General features: G+C 40.0%; 1 long non-coding RNA gene across 1 annotated transcript in view; it reads left to right on the plus strand.

Annotated features, from left to right (window-relative positions):
• Nucleotides 1-24,313, plus strand: part of LOC103692331 (uncharacterized) — a 79,079-nt gene that overhangs the window by 19,387 nt on the left and 35,379 nt on the right. The window contains exons 2-3 of the long non-coding RNA XR_005504709.2: nucleotides 633-840; nucleotides 23,511-23,651. This is a non-coding gene — a long non-coding RNA (uncharacterized LOC103692331). The remainder of the gene's footprint in view (nucleotides 1-632; nucleotides 841-23,510; nucleotides 23,652-24,313) is intronic.

The raw sequence follows: 24,313 nt of genomic DNA on the forward strand, positions 1-24,313 counted from the left end.
CAAACTGAAAATGGAGACCATAAAAAAAGAAAGTCTGTAGAGAAATAAGGTAACTGAACGTGAAGGGCGCTGGCAAGGCAGCTAATGGTACAGATCGGCAGCAAAACATGGCTGCCTTCCTCAGCCCTCTGCTCTGGGACTTCCATTTCCATGTTCTTTACAGGAATGGGGAGAAAAAATACCACAGAGTGTGAGAAAAGCAAAGAGTAAAAGACAAGTCAGAAATTAAAATGTGGCTGACGCTCAGTTTGCACTTTCTATAGCCATGGAAAACACATAGCTGAGGAGGGGAAATCACTGGGTGAATGTTCGTTCTCCTCCAAAATTCAATAGGCCTTATAGGATTGACCAATCGATGACCGATCGATCGATTGATTTGAAATTAGATTAGTTTCTCTGAAACAAGAGCAGTCTGGAGCTAGAATGTTCAGACTAGCGCTGAGCGCACAGAACTCCTCTTGCATCAGCTGCTGAGTACTGGGCTTATGGAAATACAACATCATAAAGTTTTGTAAAATACTGGGAATGAAGCACTAATTAGATTTCGCCCAAATTTTCCAAATTTGCACAAATTTTATTTTCTGAGAGGAGCTTCCTTCTCTCCTATCTTCTATTTTCTCTCCCTCTTACAGGTCACCCCTCAAAGGCCTGTGTATTAAGGCTTAGTTTCTAGTTTGGCGCTGTTAGAAGATGATGAAAATAAGAGACGAATGAGAGGTTTTCTGGTCAGTGAGGCAGTTCCTACCCCTTCTTCCTTCACTTGCATAATTCATCAATGGGATGAGTGGCTATGCTCTACACATACTTACACCATGGCGTGCTGTATTCCACAGGCCCAAGGTAAGTGGAACATTCTATCTATCTATGTATCTATCTATGTATCTATCTATGTATCTATCTATGTATCTATCTATGTATCTATCTATGTATCTATCTATGTATCTATCTATGTATCTATGTATCTATGTATCTATCTATCTATCTATCTATCTATCTATCTATCTATCTATCTATGTATCTATCTATGTATCTATCTATCTATGTATCTATCTATCTATGTATCTATCTATGTATCTATCTATGTATCTATGTATCTATGTATCTATGTATCTATGTATCTATGTATCTATCTATCTATCTATCTACCTACCTATGTACCTATCTATGGATCTTGGGGGAAAATAATATGTATTTAATATTAATATATTATCCAATATAATTAATGTTAATTATTAACATAATCATACAATATAATCAGCCTTAATTATCATTAATTAAAATGTTATAATTATAAAACATAATTATAATGAAATATAATTGATTTAAGGTGCTAATGGTAATATAATATAATTAATAATATATTGAATACTTTTTATATGCATTGTACAGTATATCATATAATATAATTAATATTTATATAAGTAATAGTAAGTAATAATTAACATCATAATTTAGTGTGAATAAACACCAAATGGACATTTATTACTTTACTTTGTGTCAAGGCCTCAAGTTATCACAAAGATTGCTGAAATGTGAAATGTTCATTTATAAATGTTTATGTCATTTATATTTACCCAATTTACTCATTTTTGATCATTAAATTTGAATTGCTTGTGGTAAACAACTAGGCATTTGAGATAGGAAAAGGCATTTTAATGAAATCTAAAGATCTTGAGAAAGCAATTAGAGATTAGATATAGGATACTCTGAAAATAAGGAACTCTGGCATGAATACCAAAGGAAAGAATAGAATAGTATTCTAGGACAGAAAATATAGATTCGAATCTTGGTCTTTCATCCTGATACTCGTATTTCTTTTGGCCAATGGCTCCCTCAGCTCAGTCCATTCTGTCTACCTTGAACATTGTGACTACCTTAAAGAAGTTGTTCATAGGACTGGACAGAAGAATCCCTAGGACTCATTTGCTACTCAGTAATTTCCCCTGAGGAGAAATCAAAAGAAATGATGATAGGTAGCCCTCAGTGGATCTCTGCTAGTTGGTAAAAATGAATTTCACATAGAAGGTGTGCTGGTTTGATTCTTACATATCACTGTTTCAATTTTAGTATGTTGTTGCTGTAAAAAAAAATCCCATGATCAAGGCAACTTGCAGGAGGAAAGGATTTATTTAGCTTATACTTCTAGGTGTAAATAGTAGGTATCACTGAGGGGCCATGGCAAGAACACAAGCAGAAACTATGAAGGACAACTTCCTGCTGGCTTAGTCACAGGCTTTTGTTGGCTTTCTTAGACAGTCCAAGACTACCTGCCCAGGAAAATGGTGCCATCCACAATGGCCTAGGCCCTCCTTTACCAATTAGCAATCAAGACAGTCTCCCACAGACACAACCATAGGCCATTATGCTCCAGGCAATTCTTCAATTAACACCTCTCTTCTTAGATGAGTCTAGGCTGTGTTAAGTTGTCAGTTCAAGTTAACTAGGTGAATCCCCTTAAGACCAATGTGATAATAGTTTGGGCACCAGTCTATGGCACTACTGGGAGGTGGGAGGAAGGAAGTTAGGCCATTGCAGAGCATACTCTTAATGGGAATGTTAGGTCCCCACTCTGACCCTGGCTGCCATACTGAGAATGAGTTTTTGCTCATTATCATGTGCTTAAGTTGTAATGCCATGCTTCCCCCCAACCCCCAAAGCCCCAAAGCAATTGCAGTCACATGATCATAGACTAACATTTCTGAAACCATACGCTAAATAAACAGCTCCTCGTTACAAATTGATTGTTTCAGGCATTTATCACAGAAGCGGAGTTGACAGAGGAGTGGAAAATTATGATCCAGGATGTTTACAGCTGCATTACAAAAATTTGGTTGGAGAATCTGAGAACTGAAGCTTAGAATGCTTTTAAATAATTTACCAGCTGTAACTTATTTCTAAGTGACTGAAACAACAAAATCACCTTGGTGCTTGCATTCAAACCCGTGTGGCATTTCCTCAACTTCCTGTAGAAGGGCAGGCATAGCTAGGCAAAGCGAAAGAGGATGGGGAGTTTCTAGATCTGTGGTCTCAAAGGCACAGAACCAGAAAGAATTGAGCCTTAGGCACGATGAGACAGGGAGCTGAATTGCTTTGAGTAGACCTGCACTAAAACATCTAGCTTGTCTGTGAACCTCAAGGAACCTGGGAGACAATGAGTCACCACAGCCTATTTAGTATGCATAGAAAACTTGGAACAAAATCAATTCAGCAGTGGAGACTGGCCAGTTACCTGGAGAATGGGGAAGTAAAGACTGTTTCTTATTCAAATGGCAGCTGATGTTATTCTCCAGAAGCCAAGTGCAGGCAAGGAGAGAGGCAAATAAATTTTTCTCTGCCCTCTGGAGATCTCAGCAAAGCCTTTGGCTAATGTATTCCTATAATTTGCTGAGACGATTGTTCATATGCTTCATTTATAACTGACCATATACATCATCACTCCCAGAGATGGTATTGCCTAAAACTCACACATATTCACGGGCAGAAGGGCCTGTAGCAGATTGCACGTGCAGACATAGTCCATGAACACTGCATACCGTAGGTATACCAGTACTCTGATTTTGCAAGACTGGAGAGGCATGCCGAGCACACACAGAATAAAAGCAAAACAGAAACTCTTTTTCCTTTTCCCACACCATACTACTTTGCTACTCGTGATTTCCCTATCTTCAGTGACCTTGGTGAGATGTGGGCCATCTAGGTTTTCTTTCTTGATCTATTGCTCTGTATAAGACTGGTGCCTGATCTTGATGGCTGGTTTACATACTCTCATACCGTAAGTATGGAGAGAAAAGTTCAACCAACATCACCCACCATTGTTTTTAATCACTAAGTAACAGTGCTGGCTCTGTCCTGGGTCATACATTCAGGCTTATACCTATACTGCCTCTACTGAGGGTAGAATACCTTAGTCAGGGAAAACCTGCTCATGCCCTTGGTCCCCAGCAATCTGAACAAGGCCCAGCACCTTCACACAATCTGCCCCATCACTCTGACATCTCTCTGTTCTGTGAAGTCAGTAGACATGCTTGACCCTGTAGTTTCATGCCTGAAGCTCCCCTTGCCTGGTCTTCTTCAGTCTGTTCAGACTTCACCTCCTCATGTCAACCTGACCATTTTATTTGCTACAAAACTGCCTGTTCTCTGCTAACACTTCTGGTAACCTTCATCTAGTCTGAATGTACCTTTTCCCCATAATTATTATCTAATTTACCGCATAAGTTAATTGCTTGTTATCTTTGTTGACTGTCTCTGTGTAAGGCCCATTAAAGCAGAAGTCTTTTTTTATTGGATGATGTAGCCTGTGCATAGGTAGTTTGTGGCATGTAATAGGTGTACAGTAAATATTACCGAAATAAGTCAAGGTACCTAGCTTTGTGTTGGGCACATTTCAAAGAACATGGCACTGATTTAAATGTGTCACTGGACAGCAGATTGTACTATTCTCATTTTCCAGTTGAAATTAAGGCTGAAGTTAACATCACAGATCAAGAGAACTTCACTACTAAGGAGTGGACCCAGAATGCAAATCTGTGTTTTGTGACTCCATATTATATTCCCTCCTATATGGCCCCAATGGAAGCCCAAGTCTAAAGGGACAACACTCTTGAAAGGGGAAGAGTATTTCTCGCTTGCTCTATTGCAGGATAATCTAGATGCTCTCAGATCTTGCTACTACAAAGTGATTTTAGTAATGCTTTCAGAGTCTGAAACTATGACGAGGGATGAATATGCTAATAACTGTAAATAGAAATTCCATTTACTAAGCATATTAGTGAGTCTCTAGGTTCAACAGGTATTAAAATATGCTAATGCGGTTACTGTAGAAATTGTTGACCCCCAAAGCATTCAATTTGGAGAGGCAAACCTATTATCTCAACTCAAAGTTATTTGCTAGTGCCCTGGTTTCTTTTTGATATGTTGATGGCTTAAAGATGCAAACCTTTCATTTATTAATTTCAGCTTGTTAGATTTGAAAAGAAAATGGCATATTAATTTTAATTGTGTGAATTAAAATGAGACACCCATACATAACATGAATAGCACTGTATGTTTCTAATTAAGCAAGTGTCTAGAAAAAGCCACTAATATTAACATAAAGCACATGAACAAATAAGAGAATATTGTGAGTTTTAAGCTTCATTTAATATCATAAAATAGCAGATGTGTTCACAAACATAGTCATATAGTCATTTAGGAACATGTAAGAGATAGGAAATCCAGATAACTGGGGTTTTTTTTATTCTACTCAGATTATAGAGCAATATATTTAATTTTCCTCTTATTATATACTTTACACTCTGAGTTACATTTTATTGTCCTTTCTAAAATATAACACTAACACTGCTAAAAAGAAAAATCATTACGTTAAAAGTTGTGTGGACTTCCAAATCTTATTTTCCCCTCAAGACAGCTTTGCAAGGTTTACTCATGCTGTAGTGTTTAATGGCAGTTCATCTAGTTTGCTGTTAGCACCCACAGTATGAACATATCATTATTCATTTATCTCTGATAGGCATGTAGTTATTTTTAACATGGAGCACTTTAAATATAGTCCTGTAGATATTTGTATTATCTTGTTTGGCATATATTTGTTTGCATTTTACTCTGTGCATACTTGGGAACTAAATTTCTAGGTCATAGTTATAATTATGATTTGTTTTATTTGATGATACCTGTGCATCTGAAGCAACCCTTGAGTCGAGCAAGCATTGAGCTGTTTACTTAGGTAGTGATTCCAGGAAGCAGTGGCTGTAAAGATAGAGACTACAAAATGATGCTTTAATGCCTTTTCAAACAAACTGTCACTGTGGTAACCAGAGCTTAATAGCATATTCTGAGTTAGCCAATCAAGGGTGGATTTGGGTATTTTCCTACCATATCTGATATTTCTTGAGGAGTACTTTGGTTCAACACAAATTGTGGGGACAGGAGTGGAAGATGCTAAATCTCTGGCTTGCCTGTGTGCCGAGAGCTTCACTACTGACCTAGCTAAACATACTTGGTTAAAGGCGTAGCAGTGAGGAGAACAGGTTAAAGTTAAATGCCAAGGAGACAATGCCTAACTGCATCAGCTATGACAGCTGAGATCAAGAAACAAAGAAAGAAGCCCTCCATTGTAAAAGTAGGAGGTACATTAAAGCTGAGACAATCACGAGGAGGTTAAACTTCTGCCCACATGTGTTTGCGATTAGACATAGGCTCTAGGAGCTGAGAATCAAACACAGGGGCTTGGCCCATGTGAGGCTGGAAATGAATCCCCGTATCAAACAAGGTTTATAAACCTTTGTCCACCAGCATGGGGCAGGAAAATAGGGAGAAAGACAGCTTGATGTTTGTCCAGGAGAGCAAGGAGTGGGGCACTTATTACCTGTCAACTGTACTAGCCTGTGCCTCCGTGTAGATGAGGCTGGATCAATACTCTAATTCAAAGCATTAGCATCAGAAATTGGTACAGGATCAATAGTACTTCTTGGGTCTCCGATAGAAGTGAGTCTGAAATCACTCTCATGTTACTAAGCAGATTCTTATTACTGGCATCTGAAACTCAATGCCAGCAGCAAACATTGGAAGTGGACATAGGCCAAGTGATCCCAGCTGAGGGGTGGACTGTTGGGAGAGTTCCTGATGAGCTCCATCAATCATTACTAGACGCAATATGCTAGGTGATGCTAATTCCTCAAGTTTTTCTGTCTGCCCAATGTCCATGTAAAGCAAGGCATGGCACCTGACGTAGCCTTCAAACAGGGAGCTGTGGGAGATCTCTGTAGAAACTGACAGGCCTGAATGTAAGGGAGCAGGGGTTGCTGAGCAGGCACAAGGAGAGCACCAGATCTGTCTCTTACACTACTGAATACTTTGCTTTCCAGACAAGCCGGATCATTTCCCCCTCACATCCTATTTTTTCCATCAATTAGTATGCTCCCCACCTTTTATTTAAGATATGCTAGTGAGTGGTAGTGAGTCATGTACTACTGTGCCTTTGTTCTGTGGTTTTGTGATGATGACTAGAAAGAATAGGAGCTTCTCATGTGAGGATGATGAACCTGTCTTGTTGAGTTGAAACTATTTCTTGTTTTCTGGATATTATGTTTCCCCAGCCATGTCAGACACAAACATCTTCACCTTAGTGGCTTTTCCTTTTACAATCTCAATGATATCTCTTGATAAGTTTATCTTTAATTAGTTTATGTAATTGGTCAATTAGTTCCTCTGTGATTGGAAGATTTTTGTTTACAATTATTTGCTTATTCAAAACAATGGTAGGGTTTGGGAATTTAGTTTAATGGCAGAGTGCTTGAAATATTTAATTTCTTTTTCCTCCAAAAGCATGAGGATACATCTTAGATACTGTAGTAAATTTAAAATTAAAGAAATTTCTACTTGTTCTTGTTAGAAGAACTGACATGTTTTGAGTTGGCTCCTTGTGTCTCAGTGGTATTTTGCACAGCACATTTTGTTAACATGTGTTTTAGCTAGCACTGGTACACACTTTCAATATGATCGCTAAGTCCCTCATGCTAACATTGGACATTCTGATTCTGCTGTCTTCTGAGTCACGCAAGATTAAATGAATAACTTCAGTGTTACACACATTTTATCAGTTTCAACTCATCACACAGGTAATCTGTGACTAGTATTTATGAGAATTAGCTTTCAAATATTCCTATGGGCTTGTCTCTCATCTGCCTCAGGTGGTACATCTATGAGGAAGCACTTCTGCTCTACGACCAGGTGAGTAGGTCTCAAGGAGGAAAGTTCTTGTTTTTTCTCCATGCACTCCATAACATCTATGATGAAAGGGGATAATTTCCAGTTGGCTTAGCCAACACTTATGGTAGGCTATCCAGTTTTTACTTAAAAATATCTGTTAACAAGATGCCTGGAGTCTGAAACATATGAATCACCTAATCTTGAATTACTTGCTTTTGAGTTCTTATACAAAACTCATTTAAGCCCAAGAATTAAAAGGAATTGTGGAGGGAACTAATTGCTCATTTCTAGCTGCATAATGTAATTACTTTAGAAATGTAAACACACACACACACACACACACACACACACACACACACACACATCTCACATCGTCCCCAGATCAATTGATTAGTGAGGCTCATGGTCTAACATTATGTTATAATGCCTTTTGATCAGTGTAAAACTGCATGTTGATAGTTTATTAGTTTTACTCCTGTAGAAGTATTTTTACACAGATATCATCTTTTATTAAATATGAATTTAAGAGTATAAATATGAACAGCAGTTTATGTCATCTATAATCTAAGGCAATAGTGTTTATAATATAGTTCATTATCCCTGATGCAAAGGACGATTTGTAGTCACATGGCTTCACCTACCACTCTTATCTGAGTGGCAATGTTGCTTGCCCTGCCAAGGCCTTTCTCCTCAGCCAACGGCACAGCCCTGCCTAGTTATGCCACAAATAGTTCAAGTCTAACACGCAAAGTTGATGATCACCATTAATATCTGTTATTTATATTACCAGGAAAATATTTGCTCCTTCTTTGAGTTCGTAGTCTCATTGATAAAACATTAAAAAATGGACTCTGAAAGAATGTTCACAACCATTTTATTAGATGTTGGATAAAACCAACAGAGAAGGCAATCTGTCAATCTTGGTAGCTGCTATGGGGAAGGAGAGAGAGATGAAAGCCATGCCTTCTGAGTTAGGGTCCAAGAAAGCTTAGTTCCCCAATTGAGGTAAGCAAGAAGCTGCATAGCTGAAGGGTTATCTTAAGAGAAAGACTGAGAAAGCCTAGAGTGTAATCTAGGCTTTTTTCCACCAAGAAAAGCCAAGGGCCAGTTCCAAAGCTCAGTATGGGAGGGGACAGGAGTTTCAGGAAGACCCTTACCTGTGGTAGTGCTCACCCAGGAGAGGAGGGACATTATAAAAAGCTGGAGCTACCTTCTGGGATGCCTGCATCTGGCCAGGACAGAAACAGACATTTCTAGCTTCTGATCAAGAACAGGGATTAGAGCTGTTTGCTTTCAGGGCCCCAGCACCTAAAATTGGCTTAGCATCCCTATCACTTGCTCCTATAGGTTACCTACCAGCCTTTGAGTCACTCAGCAAATATCATCTACAATAACTTCAGGGAGAAGCTTGGATCATCAACATTTTCCATGTTTCCTCCAATCAGATCTCTAAGTTTGCTTCTCTAATGGCACTCACACCCTGCCCATTTCAGTGTCTGTTTCTGTCTCCCGAGTTCATTTCTCACCTGGATTCCTACAAAAGACCAAGACTATATTTCTTGGTTCTACTCTTCTCTAGTTTATCTTCATAACACTTATGAAACCAACTTTTATTAGCAAAATACTGCTTGTTGCTATCATGACATCCTGATGGCTCCTCTAGGGACTTTAGAGTAAGGTAAAGCTTTTTGGATTAAATTTAAATCTTTTTAAAAATCAATGAACTGCCTATCTCCATATCCTCATATCTCACACCTTACATCTTCCATGTTCCAGAATGGACAGCATCCTCAAACACATGCTATCTTTCCTGGGCTTTTCTGTTTCCACCGTTTGCTTAAAATCATCCAATTGGCTGCCTTCCTCTTTGGAAACCATTCCTTTCTTAAAGCCTCTGGCTCCCCTAGGCTAGTATATTATGTACCTTTCATTCCCTAAAGCACCAGAATTTACTATCACATTATATCCACAGAATTTATCTATCTCATTACATCCCCAATGTCCAATGATACACTTGTCTTTGCTTTCAAGGCAACTTCAAGAAGAAAGTATTTAATAGTGGCTTACAGTTCCAGAGGTTGAAGTCATGACAATCTTTGTGGGGAGCATGGCAGCTGGCAGGCAGGCATGGTGCTGGATAATTAGCTGATAACTCTCATTTGACCTAAAGGTAGGGGTAGAAGAGAGAGGGGAGGGAGAGGAGAAGGGAGAAGGGGAAGGAAGGAGAGGGGGAGAGGGGGAGAGGGGGAGAGGGAAAGAGAAAAAGAGAGTGAGCAAGAATGAGAGAAAGAATGAGAGAGAAAGCTAAGGAGGGAGAGGGAAAAGGAAGGAAGGGGAGGGGGAGAAAGAGAAAGAGAGAGAGAGAGAGAGAGAGAGAGAGACAGAGACAGAGACAGACAGAGAGAATGAATATTGAATGGCATGGGCTTTTGACACCTTTCCAAATAGTTCCACCAATTGTGAACCATGAACTCAAATGTATGAGTCAACTGTGACCGTTCTCAGTTAAAACAACCCAGTAGGAAATAAGAGGAGAGATAACTAACAAAAAGTCATATGGAAACATTACTGTAGAATCTTCATAAAATATACTTATACACAGATGGAAAGAGTTTAAATGGGGTTACTTTAAAACAGGACAACAAAGATTCTACTAGACAGCAGAGGCTATTGAATAACATATACACTGCAAGGAGCGAGTTACCTCTTTTGGAGGAGATGGCTAGTGATACCATAGGGGAATAGTTACCCAGATTTTTGCTTACCTTCTGGAACTTAGTATACTCGAGTCATAGGACATGGAAAAAATCAAGTGGGGGCTTTATTCCTGATGGCTAGCTTTCATAGTGCTAGAAGATTCTATGCACAATCCCAGAAAAGTAACCACCATTCTCACTAGTCTGTAAACCCCAAAATCTAGAGTACATGCCCAATGGAGCAACCGTAATATGAATGTCTTGGAAAAATTAACCACTTTTTGATTAGCTTTACGGCCTACTCTGCAAGATGAAGCCCACACTTGGCACTGTTGCTGGTGTCAAGAACCTGTGACTAAACAGATCACAGGCCCTAAAAGAGCACCTACTACTATTGTTCTGCTAAATTAGCATAGTATTAAACAAACCCTAATGACATCATTATACGTAGACTAGTGCATCTCTCAAACCTCATCGTTGATACTTCTTCCTTTCATGGTTGATGATTACCATACAACTAGCCAAGGTACAAAGAATAAGAACTGGAATGATTAGTTCTAAACAGGCCAACATCTGTACCACAACTCCTCCTCCCAAAGCTCAATGCAAGTATCATTGCAGAAGAGGAGGCAGAAAGACTGTAGGAGGCAGAGGCTACAGGAAAACAGCGACCTCTGTACACAGCAGGACAGCTGCACATCTGTACTCACAGCCAGTGTGACAGCATGCACAGGGCCTGTGCATACCCAAGCATTCAAAACCCCAGTATAAAAGGGGCATAGAGTTAATTGCTAGCTGAGGAACTATTGCAACTGACAACTGTTATGAAAATAAGAGTTGGTTCTCCTTAAGGGTTTAGCCTGGGTAGGTTGACCATGCTTTAGTGGAGGGCCAGGAATCAAACCATGTATGGACAGCATAAGTTAGATTTGATGTATGTGTGTGTATATACATATACACACATATGTATGTGTGTGTGTCTGTGTATGTATATGTGTATATATATGTATACAAATATATACTTAAATATATATATTTAATTTTTATTGGTTATTTTATTTACAATTCAAATGTTATCCCCCTTCCTGGTTCCTATTCAAAAATTCTGCATTCTAACTCCCCTCTCCCTACCTCCACGAGGGTGCTTGCCCACCCACCCATCCACCCCTGCCTCACCACTGTAGCATTCCCCTATGCTGGAGCATCAAGCCTTCATAGGACCGAGGACTTCTCCCATTGATGACAGACAATGTCATCCTCTGCAACACATGCAGCTGGAGCCATGGGTCCCTCCATGTGCATTCTTTAGTTGGTGCTTTAGTCCCTGGGAGCTCTGGGGGGATCTGGTTGGTTGATATTGTTGTTTTTCCTATGGGATTGCAAACCCCTTCAGTTCCTTCAGTTCTTCCCCTAACTCCTCCATTGGGGTCCCTATGCTCAGTCCAATGGTGGACTGCAAGTATATGCATCTATATCTGTAAGGCTCTGACAGAACCTCTCAGGAGACATCCATATCAGGCTTCTGTCAGCAAGCCCTTCTGGGCATCAGCAAGTGTCTGGGTTTGGTGTCTGTATATTGGATAGATCCCAAATGTGGCAGTCTCTGGATGGCCTTTCCTTCAGTCTCTGCTCTACTCTTTGTCCCTGTATTTCCTTTAGATAGGAGTAATTCTGGGTTAAAATTTTATGAAGGGTGGGTGGCACCATCCCTCAACTGGAGCCTGTGCCTAATTTCTGGATATGGTCTCTGTAAAGTTCTCTCTCCCCTTTGTTGAGTATTTCAGCTAATTTCATCCCCATTGGGTCCTGGGAACCTCTTGCTTTTCTGGCAGCTGGAACTTTCTGGTGGCTACCCCTAATTCCCCATTCCTCCATTGCTACACACCTCTGCTCAATTTCCTGACCCTCTGTACTTCTTGCTTGTTTCCTCCCATACCTAATCCTGCCTCCCTTTTTCCTCTCCCCCTCCTTTCTTCCTCCCAAGTCCCTCCTACCCTATACCTCCCATGATTATTTTGTTCCCCCTTCTAAGCAGGACTGAGGCACCCACACTTTGGTCTTCCTTTTTCTTAAGCTTCATATGGTCTGTGGATTGTATCATGGGTATTCCAAGCTTTTTTCTTAATACCCACTTATCAGTGAATGCATGCCATGTGTGTTCTTTTGTAACTGGGTTATCTCACTCAGGATGATATTTTCTAGTTCCAACCATTTGCCTGCGAATTTCATGAAGTCATTGTATTTAATAGTATACTCCATTGTGTAAATGTACCACATTTTCTGTATCTATTACTCTGTTGAAAGACATCTGGGTTCTTTCCAGCTTCTGGCTATTATTAATAAGGCTGCTAAGAACATAGTGGAGCATGTGTCCTTGTTATATGTTGGGGCATCTTTTGGGTATATGCCCAAGAGAGGTATAGCTGGATTCTCAGGTAGTTCAATGTCCAATTTTCTGAGGAGCCTCCAGACTGATTTCCAGAATGGTTGTACCAGTCTGCAATCCCACCAACAGTGGAGGAGTATTGCTCTTTCTCCACATTCTTGCCAGCATCAGTTGTCACCTGAGTTTTTGATCTTAGCCATTCTGACTGGTGTAGGGTATGATCTCAGGCTCATTTTGATTTGCATTTCCCTGATGACTAAGGTTGTTGAACATTTCTTTAGGTATTTCTCAACCATTCGAGATTCCTCAGTTGAGAATTCTTTAACTCTGTATCCCGTTTTTTAATAGGGTTATTTGATTCTCTGGAGTCTAACTTCTTAATTTCTTTGTATATTTAAGATATTAGACCTTTATCAGATGTAAGATAGGTAAAGATCTTTACCCAATCTGTGGGTTGCCATTTTGTCCCAATGACAGTGTCCTTTTGTTTCATTAAATAATAAAAATGGGGGCACCGTCCCACACTATGCAGGGCACTGTTGGGCCACATGTCACCGGTGGGCTGTTATGATCTCGGTGGACTTTTTGGCCTGGAGCTCCCAAAAAACTCTCCAACCCAATTAGCTAAGTTCTCACGTGGGACACTATCATGCCAGTCCCACGCATCCAAAAGCTGAGGCTTGCTGGAGTGCCTGGCCACTTTCTCTGGAACTCAGTTGAGTTGTCATGTAAAGGAAAACACCACACAAACTTAGTTTAGAATCCAGAGGTAACTCAATCTCACTGGGCACAACTACTAATATCCTATTAGTAAGCCATACTAAATTAAATTCACAGGTAGCAGATACTGGCCTCTAATTCTTTATATCCCCTACCCCAGTTGCCCCCCCAAAACAACCCCAGTAAGTCCCTTTTCTCCTTCTTTCTTTCCCCATCTGACCTGGAAATCCCGCCTACTCCTTGCCCAGTAATTGGTCCCCTGAAATCTTTATTCATTAGGGGAAGGTCCTTGCCACATCCTTTGCCTTACAGAAGCTTTTCAATTTTACGAAATCCCATTTGTCTATAGTTGATCTAAGACCCTGGGCCATTTGTGTTCTGTTATGAAATTTCCCCCTATGCCAAAGTGTTCAAGGCTCTTCCACACTTTCTCCTTTTTTTCCCTTCATCTTTATTAACTTGGGTATTTCTTATTTACATTTTGATTGTTATTCCCTTTCCCAGTTTCCAGGCCAACATCCCCCTAGCTCCTCCCCCTCTCCTTCTTTATGGGTGTTCCCCTCCCCATCCTCCCCCCATTACTGCCCTCCCCCAAACAATCACATTCACTGGGGGTTCAGTCTTGGCAGGACCAAGGGCTTCCCCTTCCACTGGTGCTCTTACTAGGATATTCATTGCTACCTATGAGGTCAGAGTCCAGGGTCAGTCCATGTATAGTCTTCGGGTAGTGGCTAAGTCCCGGGAAGCTCTGGTTGGTTGGCATTGTTGTTCATATGAGGTCTCAAGCCCCTTCAAGCTCTTTCAGTCCTTTCTCTGATTCCTTCAACAGAGGTCCCGTTCTCAGTTCAGTGGTTTGCTGATGGCATTTGCCTCTGTATTTGCTATATTCTGGCTGTGTCTCACAGGAGCGATCTACATCCGGTTTCTGTCAGCCTGCACTTCTTTGCTTCATCCCTCTTATCTAATTGGGTGGCTGTATATGTATGGGCCACATGTGGGGCAGGCTCTGAATGGGTGTTCCTTCTGCCTCTGTTCTAAACTTTGCCTCCCTATTTCCTCCCAAGGGTATTCTTGTTCCCCTTTCTCTTCTATTAGTTTCAGTGTATCTGGCTTTATATGAAAGTCCTTGATCTACTTGGAGTTGAGCTTTGTACAAGGCGATAGGAATAGATAGATTTGCATTCTTCTACGTGCTGACAGCCAATTGAGCCAGCATAACTTGTTGAAAATGTTGTCTTTTTTCGACTGAATGGTTTTGGCTCCTTTGTCAAAAGTCAGGTGACCATAGGTCTGTAGATTTAATTCTGGGTCTTCAATTCTATTTCCTTGATCTACCTGCCTGTCTCTGTACCAATACCAGGTAGTTTTTATTACTATTGCTCTGTAATAGAACTTGAGGTCAGGGATGGTGATTACCCCAGAAATTCTCTTATTCTTGAGAATAGTTTTTGCTATCCTAGGTTTTTTGTTGTTACAAATGATTTTGAGAATTACTCTATCTCTGTAAAGAACTGAGTTGGAATTTTGATGGAGATTGCATTGAATCTGTAGATTGCTTTTGATAAGATGGTCATTTTTACTATGTTAATCCTGCCAATCCATGAGCATGGGGGATCTTTCCGTCTTCTTTAATTCTTTCTTCAGAGACTTAAAGTTCTTGTCTTATAGATCTTTCACTTGCTTGAGTAGAATCACGCAAAAATATTTTATATCATTTGTGACTATTGTGAAGTGTGTCATTTCCCCAATTTCTTTCTCAGCCCATTTTAACTTTGAGTTGAGGAAGATACTGAATTGTTTGAGTTAATTTTATATTCAGCCACTTTGCTGAAGTTGTGTGTGTGTGTGTGTGTGTGTGTGTGTGTGTGTGTGTGTATTTCTTTTTAAAATAGTATTATACAATGTTATGTAGACAGGAAGTAGGATGTGAATCTGGGAGGAACTGAGGGAAAGTGTCCAAATATTATCAAAATACATTGCATGAAATTCTCAAGAAACTAATGCAATTTCAAAAGATACAAGTGAAATTTTAATGTGACCTTTTTAAATTAAATAAAGAGAGCTACTTTTTAAACATATGACTCAAAAGCTAGTAAGTCTGGAATCAGTATTTGTCATAATTGCAAACTCTTATCTTGGACCAAAGTTTCAAATCAGAAATTCCAATACCACAGCTACCATTTCCATCCCTGGTAACCTGTTTTTTCAATCCTTTCATAAGCACATGACCCTGCTGCTTGTTGTACAATGTGTGACCATTTGAGGCAATGCACTATGGTCTTTGCAATCAAACAGAACTTGAGATCAAGCTTTGGGAGCAAGCCTGCTGCCCTCGCTTAGTCATGCATTGTTGGATAAGCTATGAAACATCTCTCAACTCCTGTTTCATCATCAGTGAAGCTGGGTGATCATAGGAGTGCTGGGATGAAGATGATCCATGGTGCTTTCCTCAACAATGATAATTTAGAGGACAACAATTACGGTTAGTGTCTCTCCCATTGCAAGTGCATTGGCAGAAGGGGAGGTGGTACATTAGATAGAAGTAGTAGCATTTATGTGTCCACTATCTTTAAGGCAGTGAAATGCCTACCACATTAGCACTTGTTCACTACTTAGTTTTTATTTTGATTAAGGACTCCAGATAGCTGAGTTTTCTTTTACTTTTATATGATCATTATAGTTCTTTAAATTTATTCTTTTTATGTCTTGTTTTTCACTTACCTTGCCTTAGTTTTATACATTGATATTCCCATTTTAAGGTGATGACGATGATGATGAGGAGGAGGATAGTGTTGGTGATGGTGATGGTGATAGTGTTGGTAGTGGTGATGATGATGATGATGATGATGATGATGATGATGATGATGATGGGTCCTGTTGCTATCATCTTTGTATATAGATATAGGGCCCTGTCTTTTTCCTCTAACCAATACCATTAATTCTCTCATCCATGAACTGACAATCTTTAGTCCTCTCTTCTTAAGTGTTACAAGGATAGTTGCGGATTAGACGCTAGGTATTTGAGGCAGTAAAATACATTTGCCTAATAAGCAAATGGTGGCATCACCAAATGACAAATAGGAAGGCGGCTGAGATGCTGGCCAAAATGTAGCACAAGGACACAGAGAGGGTTTGTGAGACTGAACTGAGAATATGAGTATCTTGGGACTGTGGGCATCTGAAATGAGCATGATTTAGATGACCTATTGCAGAATGTCGGGCACTGAAGGCATCTTACTAAGTTGGCATTTTTTTTGTCTCTTGCTATCTAATAGTATGCTTAGTATGAACTTGGGTGGTCTAGAGTTTGAAATATGTTTAGGATTATAATATCTTTTTGGTTAATTGTTCACTTGATCCTAATGAAGCATTCTTATCTTTTTGATTACTTTAAACTTGAAGTCTATATTATCAACAAGCTTTTTCTGGTCTCATTTGTTTGGAATATGTTTTTTTTCCCATCCTTTAAACTTTAAGGTGCTATGCTTTGAAGGTAAAATGAATTTCTTATAGACCTCAAGGTGGATTTTGTTCCTTGATTTATCTAATTAGCTTATGTGTAATAGATTGGAGAGTTGAGGCTAGTAATATTTAAATTTATTATTGAAAGGCACATGTTATTTGCTCTCCTTTTTTTTTCTGTTTCTGTTCTTAGTCCTCTTCATTCTGAAGTATTGTCTCTGGTCTTCTTTATAGAATTAAATTGGTTAGTTTTACTGGATTCAGTAGTCTGCTTTGGCATCTGTGATATTGGACCCTTTTATTTGATGTTCGGTGTTCTTATATCTGTATGGGTATGCTTTTCCTTAGTTTGGGAAAGTTTTCTTCTATGATCAAGGTTGAAGATCTGGTCTATGCCATTGAGCTGGGATTCTTCTTGTAGACCTAAGATTTGTAGATTTGGTCCTTTCTAGGTGTTTCAAAGTGTCTTTACATTCTTTTTACATTTTTTTAATAAAAATCATTTTTTTATCCTTGGACTAAGTACTCAAATTCCTCTACTTTGTCTTTGAGCCCCAATAGTCTGTTTTCTATTTGATCCGTTCTACTGATTAGGCTTTCCCACCAATTTTTTTCAATGGATTATTAAATTTTTTCAATGGATTATTAAATTTTTTCTTCCATCTTAACTTGAATGTTCTATTTCTACCTCGTTTTTCAATTCAGTTTTCAACTTCTGAATTATTTCCATCATTTAATTCCTGTATACATTTCTGTTCCACTGAACTTTGCTCAGGAATTTATTCCCATCTGTTTCAAGTTCACAAGGTGTTTGCATCTTCTTTAAACTCCTTGAGACCTTTGATTAGATTCATGGCTGTTCTTTTCAATTCTTAGTCCTGGGGTTCAGCTAGGTGATTATCACTGGAGAACACGACCAGTAAGGTTTTCTTTGCTTTGTTTTGTTTTGTTTTTGAGACAGGGATATTATCTTTATCATACATATTGCTTATTTTTGTGATGTGACCTGGGCATATGAATTTCTTTTGTTGGTTTTGTGTCTGATGTAAGATTCTAGCCTGCCTTAGGCTGGTAGGTGCAGGAGCCAACAGAAGCTGAGTCATGGTAGATAGATCTCTATTGTTGAGACAGTGAAAACTGAATTTTTATCTTTTTAATGAATTGAATTGTGCCTGAAATCACAACACTATTGGGAGGGGGTATTCCTTGGTAATCTTTCACCTTATTTTTTGAGACAGTGTTTCTCATTGAACCTAAAACTCATCAATTCTGCAAAAGTAGATGGCCTTAGGCATCCCAGTCTCAACTGCACCAGCACAGCTGAGATTCATATGGGTGCTAGCCATCTAAACTCAGATCCTTGGGTTTATATGATAAGTCCTGTATTGACTGAGAAACTTCCCTGGTTTTATATCACAAATTCTTTCATGTGCTACAAACCATGTTCCTAGAAAACCACAAAATCACAGTGCTCAATGCAAGTGTCTTACGGCAGCCAGGATGGTGGTCATGCAATTGGAGGAAAGTAAGTCCTAAGAGATGAGGGCTGGAAGTAGGATATTAGGGTGGTTGAAATTTTGTAAGATTCTAGCTTGGGTTGCATAGAAAGAAATTGAGTCAGAATTCCTTGTGGGCTTGTTTAACATTCTGGTCCCTAGTTGTAAACTCTTGTTTGAATGGGTCTATAAATTATCATCTAATTATTTCAATATTTTCTCATCAAGGGAAATGTTTTAATGGAACGGGGGAAAGATGAAACACATTAACCTATTATGTGTCTAATAATTTAACTGTTACCTAATCTGTAGAGTAGGTTTCATTTTTCCAGTGATTACAGAGTCCTTCCATGGCATCTTGTAAGTAGATCACCAAGTATTGATGTGAGACTCATTTAAAGAGAAATAATGAATAATCACAATAAAATGCATTAAGCTTGTTTGTTTTGCCATGATATGAACGCACTGCAGTAAATTTTAACACATTAAGCACAAGGCAAGAAGAGGCTGAATCATTTATGATCACATTTTTACAATTCTCTCTCATTCTCTTATTCTTGTGAGACTTTTGCCAAGGTTTATAAAGAATTCAGAATTACATGCTCACACATTTATTAAATCATGCATAATTTTGGTTAGGGTGTCATTTCTACTTACTGTTCAACATGTATTATTTTGCTGAGGAAAATATGCTTCTTTTCCATTTTTCTCATTACACAGAGGTTGTCATGGTGAATCTAAGGCACCCCAGCTAGTTTCCTTACATTGATTGCTAACAGAATGTAGTCCTTTCTTGTTCACAATGGTTAGAAACATGTCTGCAGAACAACTGCAAAATTATGATGTAATTATGATGTAATCCTGTAAAGCAGATTGGAACCTCAGAAGCTCATTTTGTCTGAGGAACCAGAGGAAATCCCTCTACCACACCAATGCCTGTCTCTCTGGCAGCTGAGCTGCTTTCTTTCTCCCTTGAGCCTGTCTCCTTGGAATTTCCAGTTTTAACACCTTCTACTATGAAAGGGAGGACAAAGAGAGCTGAGTCATCAGCCACCTGTCTATAGGGGCCTCCAAAGTACTTTATAAATTCCATTGAGGGAACCCTGGGACCTATCTATTATGATGAGGAAAGGCAGGTGCAAGGGGGACAGAGGACCTTCCTTAATCAACCCTTCTCCACCACTGAAGTATCATATGACTTCTTTTGCAGAAATGCCTTAGGTTCTAGTAGACCTGATGTAGCCCATTTTCTAAATCTTCATTCTCATATGAGTGGACTACTGCCAGATTCTTAATGCTGTTTAACATCAAGGAGAGACATTTTATTCAGGCAGTTTAAAATGGGTAGGAGAACCTCTGCCAATGCCTCAGGGAATGCTCAGAGTCATCTTCAGGATGAGGACCTCCTGGGACCCTCATGATGAGGTGGGTTCATAGAGACTGACATGTGACTGGGAGGCTCTTTTAGACAGCATAAAAGAAGAGGGTAGGAGGGGCATAGATATGATAAAGATCTCACAGGTATTTTGGGGACCCAGGGACATTACAGGTCACTTTTACATAAGAATCTGAGAGGAATTTGTCACCCCCCCCCCCCTGCCCAGAGCAGCTGAGAACCAGTGGCAGGCCAGACCCAAGGGGATATCAGGTGCATGTGGCAAGAATGACAGAGCTTTGTTGGTATGAATGCTTGGAGTGTTCAGAGAAGGCCAGTCCAGAGCTTATAGAGCAAACTGGACAACTTGGACCATGAGCTGGTTGTCCCAAGTCTTTACATAATTTTGGGTTCTAATCCCTATGAAAGCTATATTTTTCTTTCTTTCTTTACAATTTATTCCTTTTATTGAAAATAAAGTTGTTTTCATGTGTTTAAAGATTCCATTTTTGTATCTACTTTGCTCCTCAGAGCCAGCCGAATTTTGCCATTTAACGGGAAAAATCTAGACAGTGGGAACTTCAACTTGGCCACGCCAGGGATTTAGAAGCTCTCTTACAGAGCTAAACAAAGAATTCACAGCTGAGGAATGCCAAATGGCTGAGAAACACCTAAAGAAATGTTCAACATCTTTAGTCATTAGGGAAATGCAAATCAAAACAACCCTGAGATTTCACCTCACACCAGTGAGAATGGCTAAGATCAAAAATTCAGGTGACAGCAAATGCTGGCGAGGATGTGGAGAAAGAGGAACACTCCTCCATTGTTGGTGGGATCGCAGACTGGTACAACCATTCTGGAAATCAGTCTGGAGGTTCCTCAGAAAATTGGACATTGAACTACCTGAGGACCCAGCTATACCTCTCTTGGGCATATACCCAAAAGATGCCCCAACATATAGCAAAGACACATGCTCCACTATATTCATAGCAGCCTTATTTATAATAGCCAGAAACTGGAAAGAACCCAGATGCCCTTCAACAGAGGAGTGGATACAGAAAATGTGGTACATCTACACAATGTAATATTATTTAGCTATCAAAAACACTGACTTTATGAAATTCATAGGCAAATGGATGGAACTGGAAAATATCATCCTGAGTGAGGTAACCCAATCACAGAAAAACACACAATGCACTCATTGATAAGTGGCTATTAGTCCAAATGCTTGAATTACCCTAGATGCACAGAACACATGAAACTCAAGACGGATGACCAAAATGCGAACGCCTCACTCCTTTAAAAGGGGAACAAGAATACCCTTGGGAGGGAATAGGGAGGCAAAGTTTAGAACAGAGGCAGAAGGAACACCCATTCAGAGCCTGCCCCACATGTGGCCCATACATATACAGCCACCCAATTAGATAAGATGGATGAAGCAAAGAAGTGCAGGCTGACAGGAACTGGATGTAGATCACTCCTGAGAGACACAGCCAGAATATAGCAAATACATAGTCGAATGCCAGCAGCAAACCACTGAACTGAGAACGGGACCCCCATTGAAGGAATCTTAGAAAGGACTGAAAGAGCTTGAAGGGGCTTGAGACCCCATATGAACAACAATGCCAAGCAACCAGAGCTTCCAGGGACTAAGCCACTATCCAAAGACTATACATGGACTGACCCTGGGCTCCAAACTCATAGGTAGCAATGAATAGCCTAGTAAGAGCACCAGTGGAAGAGGAAGCCCTTGGTCCTGCCAAGACTGAACCCCCAGTGAATGTGATTGTTGGGGGGAGGGTGGTAATGGGGGGAGGATGGGGAGGGGAACACCTATATAGAAGGGAGAGGGAGGGGTTAGGTGGATGTTGGCCATGAAACCGGGAAGGGGAATAACAATCGAAATGTAAATAATAAATACTCAAGGTAATAAAAAAAAAAGAAAGAAAGAAACTCTCTATTTTTGGCACCATATTAGCCTCGAATTTAAAACTTTCCCAGAAGACAAACATAATTTTATACTCCTTCAATAAAGAATTGATTTAGTGCTGGCCAGAACAACAGAAGAGGATTGGAATGAGGGAAAATGGTTGCTTAAAAGTGGGTTCAACTGTGTTAGCAAAAAGTCAAGCATCTTGGGTTCTATTTGTCCAAGGGTAGCATCAGCTTGGGCCAGAGAATATTTGCTTTCTTCCAATCCCAAGAACATCATGTCAGGTTCAGAAATTCCTCAGGTAGCTAACTGCTTTAGAATCTGGGTGACTCAGTAGCAATGACTTTAATGGAACACAAGAGTACTGGCTCACCAAATGCCAGGATGGTCAGAAACCTGGCAGAACTTAAAGTCTAAGTCTTCCAACTGGAAACAAGGATAAGTGTCAATGTGTATATAGAATCTAAGAATGCCTTGACCACTCTATGTTCAAGGACTTTCTACAAGGAAAAAATCCATGGATTTAAGCAAAATCTCTAGAGTTAAACAGACTCTAGAGCAAAAGACATAAAGCATATCAAAGAACTCGGCAAGGAAATTTGGAACTTCTAGAGGCTCTGCTGGACCCTAAAAGAGTAGTCATCATGCATTGCTGGGGATACAAGAAGGGAAATGACACAGTTGCGCTGTGGATGTTGTGAAGTAGATCAGGAAACAAATCTGGCCACCTATAGAGGAATGGATGGATGGGAAGAGTCAACAGCTTGAACTGCCACTCTGCTCCCCAGACTGTTAGCTAAATGGGACTGCAGCAACTCACAGCATAGGATTATTTTTGAGGCTGAAGTGGAAACTTTCTCCCCGGTGGTGGTGGAAGTTTGAGGATGGGCGATTAGCAATCCCCAAGACCTCCCTCCTTGTTCCTCTCAGGAGTTCCATCAGCTTTCAACTGGTACTGGTTCCAGTAGCTTTCAAGACTACTCTGGGTCAACACTCTTATATTCTTCTGCCCCTGGCATCTCCAACTGGTGCATGAACACTGTGAAGACTGTGTCCAGAACAACCTGTAATACGGATCTACCCACATGGAAAAGGTGTAAGAGGCAATCCAACCTCCCTTAAAGAAGGTCTTCCCTTCAATTCCTATCACCAGGCGATGGGCCTGTGTTTGTGGTCAAGGTAGCTAAACTGTTCTAGAAATTGCTTGTGTCATTCCACCCTCAGAGCTCTGGGAAGGTAGAGTGCATGAACTGAACATTAGCTGCAGTTAAGCAAACGATGTCAAAGTGACTCACTTACGCCAGCTGTTGCCAATTGATTTGTTTAGAATTAGCTCTATCCTTACCAAGCAGATAGGTGTTCCTCCTTATGAAATTCTTCACAGATATTCTTCTCCCATTATTAGATATATGTGGGAAAAGAATTAGGTAATAGCACTTTAAGACAAGAGATGCAGGTTCCTGGCTCATCTTGTACATCACTGTGTGTCCACAAGTCTGTGAACTTGACCATGGATACCCACCTCTTTAAACCAGGAGACGCAGTATGGGTTAGAGAATTGAAGTAGCCTGAAATAGCTCTGGAAATTTCTGCTCACTGTTGCCTTATCCATTTTTACTGTATAAAGGTGGCCGGGGTGATTACATAGTTATATCATGGTACAGTAAACACAGCTTATGGAAAGTATTTATATGTTCCTGACCTATTAACACTGTGTCATCTCACTCTACAGAGAGGCCAATTGGATATTTCAAAGGATCTGATGAACCAGAAGATGACAATACCCAAGGATTACATCTTTGTCCAAGTTACTCGAGAAGTTGACCAGTCTTCACACAGCAGATGCTTAAAGAGTCACCACGTCAACCACCAGGTGCATAGTGAATGTATTTGACTCACTGTGGTGCTTGGCTACCCTTTGGCATTATCTATTGCTCTGATCATCACTTCAGCTTGCACAGTAGTTTGGCAGAAGTGGGCCCAGCCAACTGAACTTATGACGAATGGTTCTGTGCTGGCTATTTTTATGTCAACTTGACACAAGCTAGAGTCATTTGGGAAAAGGGAACCTCAGTTGAAAAAATGCTCTTACCAGAATGACGTGTGGGCAAGCCTCTGGTGTGTTTTATTGACCAGGTGATTGTTCTGTCCCAGCTCACTTGAGGTGGTGGAAATCCAGGGTAGATGGTCCTGGATGGTTATAATATGGTAGACTGAGCAAGCCATGATTAATAACCCAGTAAGTGGTACTCCACGATGGCCTCTACATCAACTCCTGCCTCCAGATCCCTGCTCTACTTCAGTTACTGTCCTGACTACCTCAGGGATAGACTGTTACCTGGAAATGTGAGATGAAATAACCCCTTTCCTCTCAGTTGCTTTTGGTGACTGTTTTATCACAGCAACAGAAAACATAACCAAGAACGGTTCCTTTTAACACCCTTTTTTCTTCTTTGGGGTAGGATTTGTAGCTACTGTTTACTGTTACACCTTCCTCTTAAGGTTGTTGCATCCATTCCATACAGTATGGCCTCG

This window comes from Rattus norvegicus, chromosome 5 (genome assembly GCF_036323735.1).
Source record: "Rattus norvegicus strain BN/NHsdMcwi chromosome 5, GRCr8, whole genome shotgun sequence".
Lineage (NCBI taxonomy): Eukaryota > Metazoa > Chordata > Mammalia > Rodentia > Muridae > Rattus > Rattus norvegicus.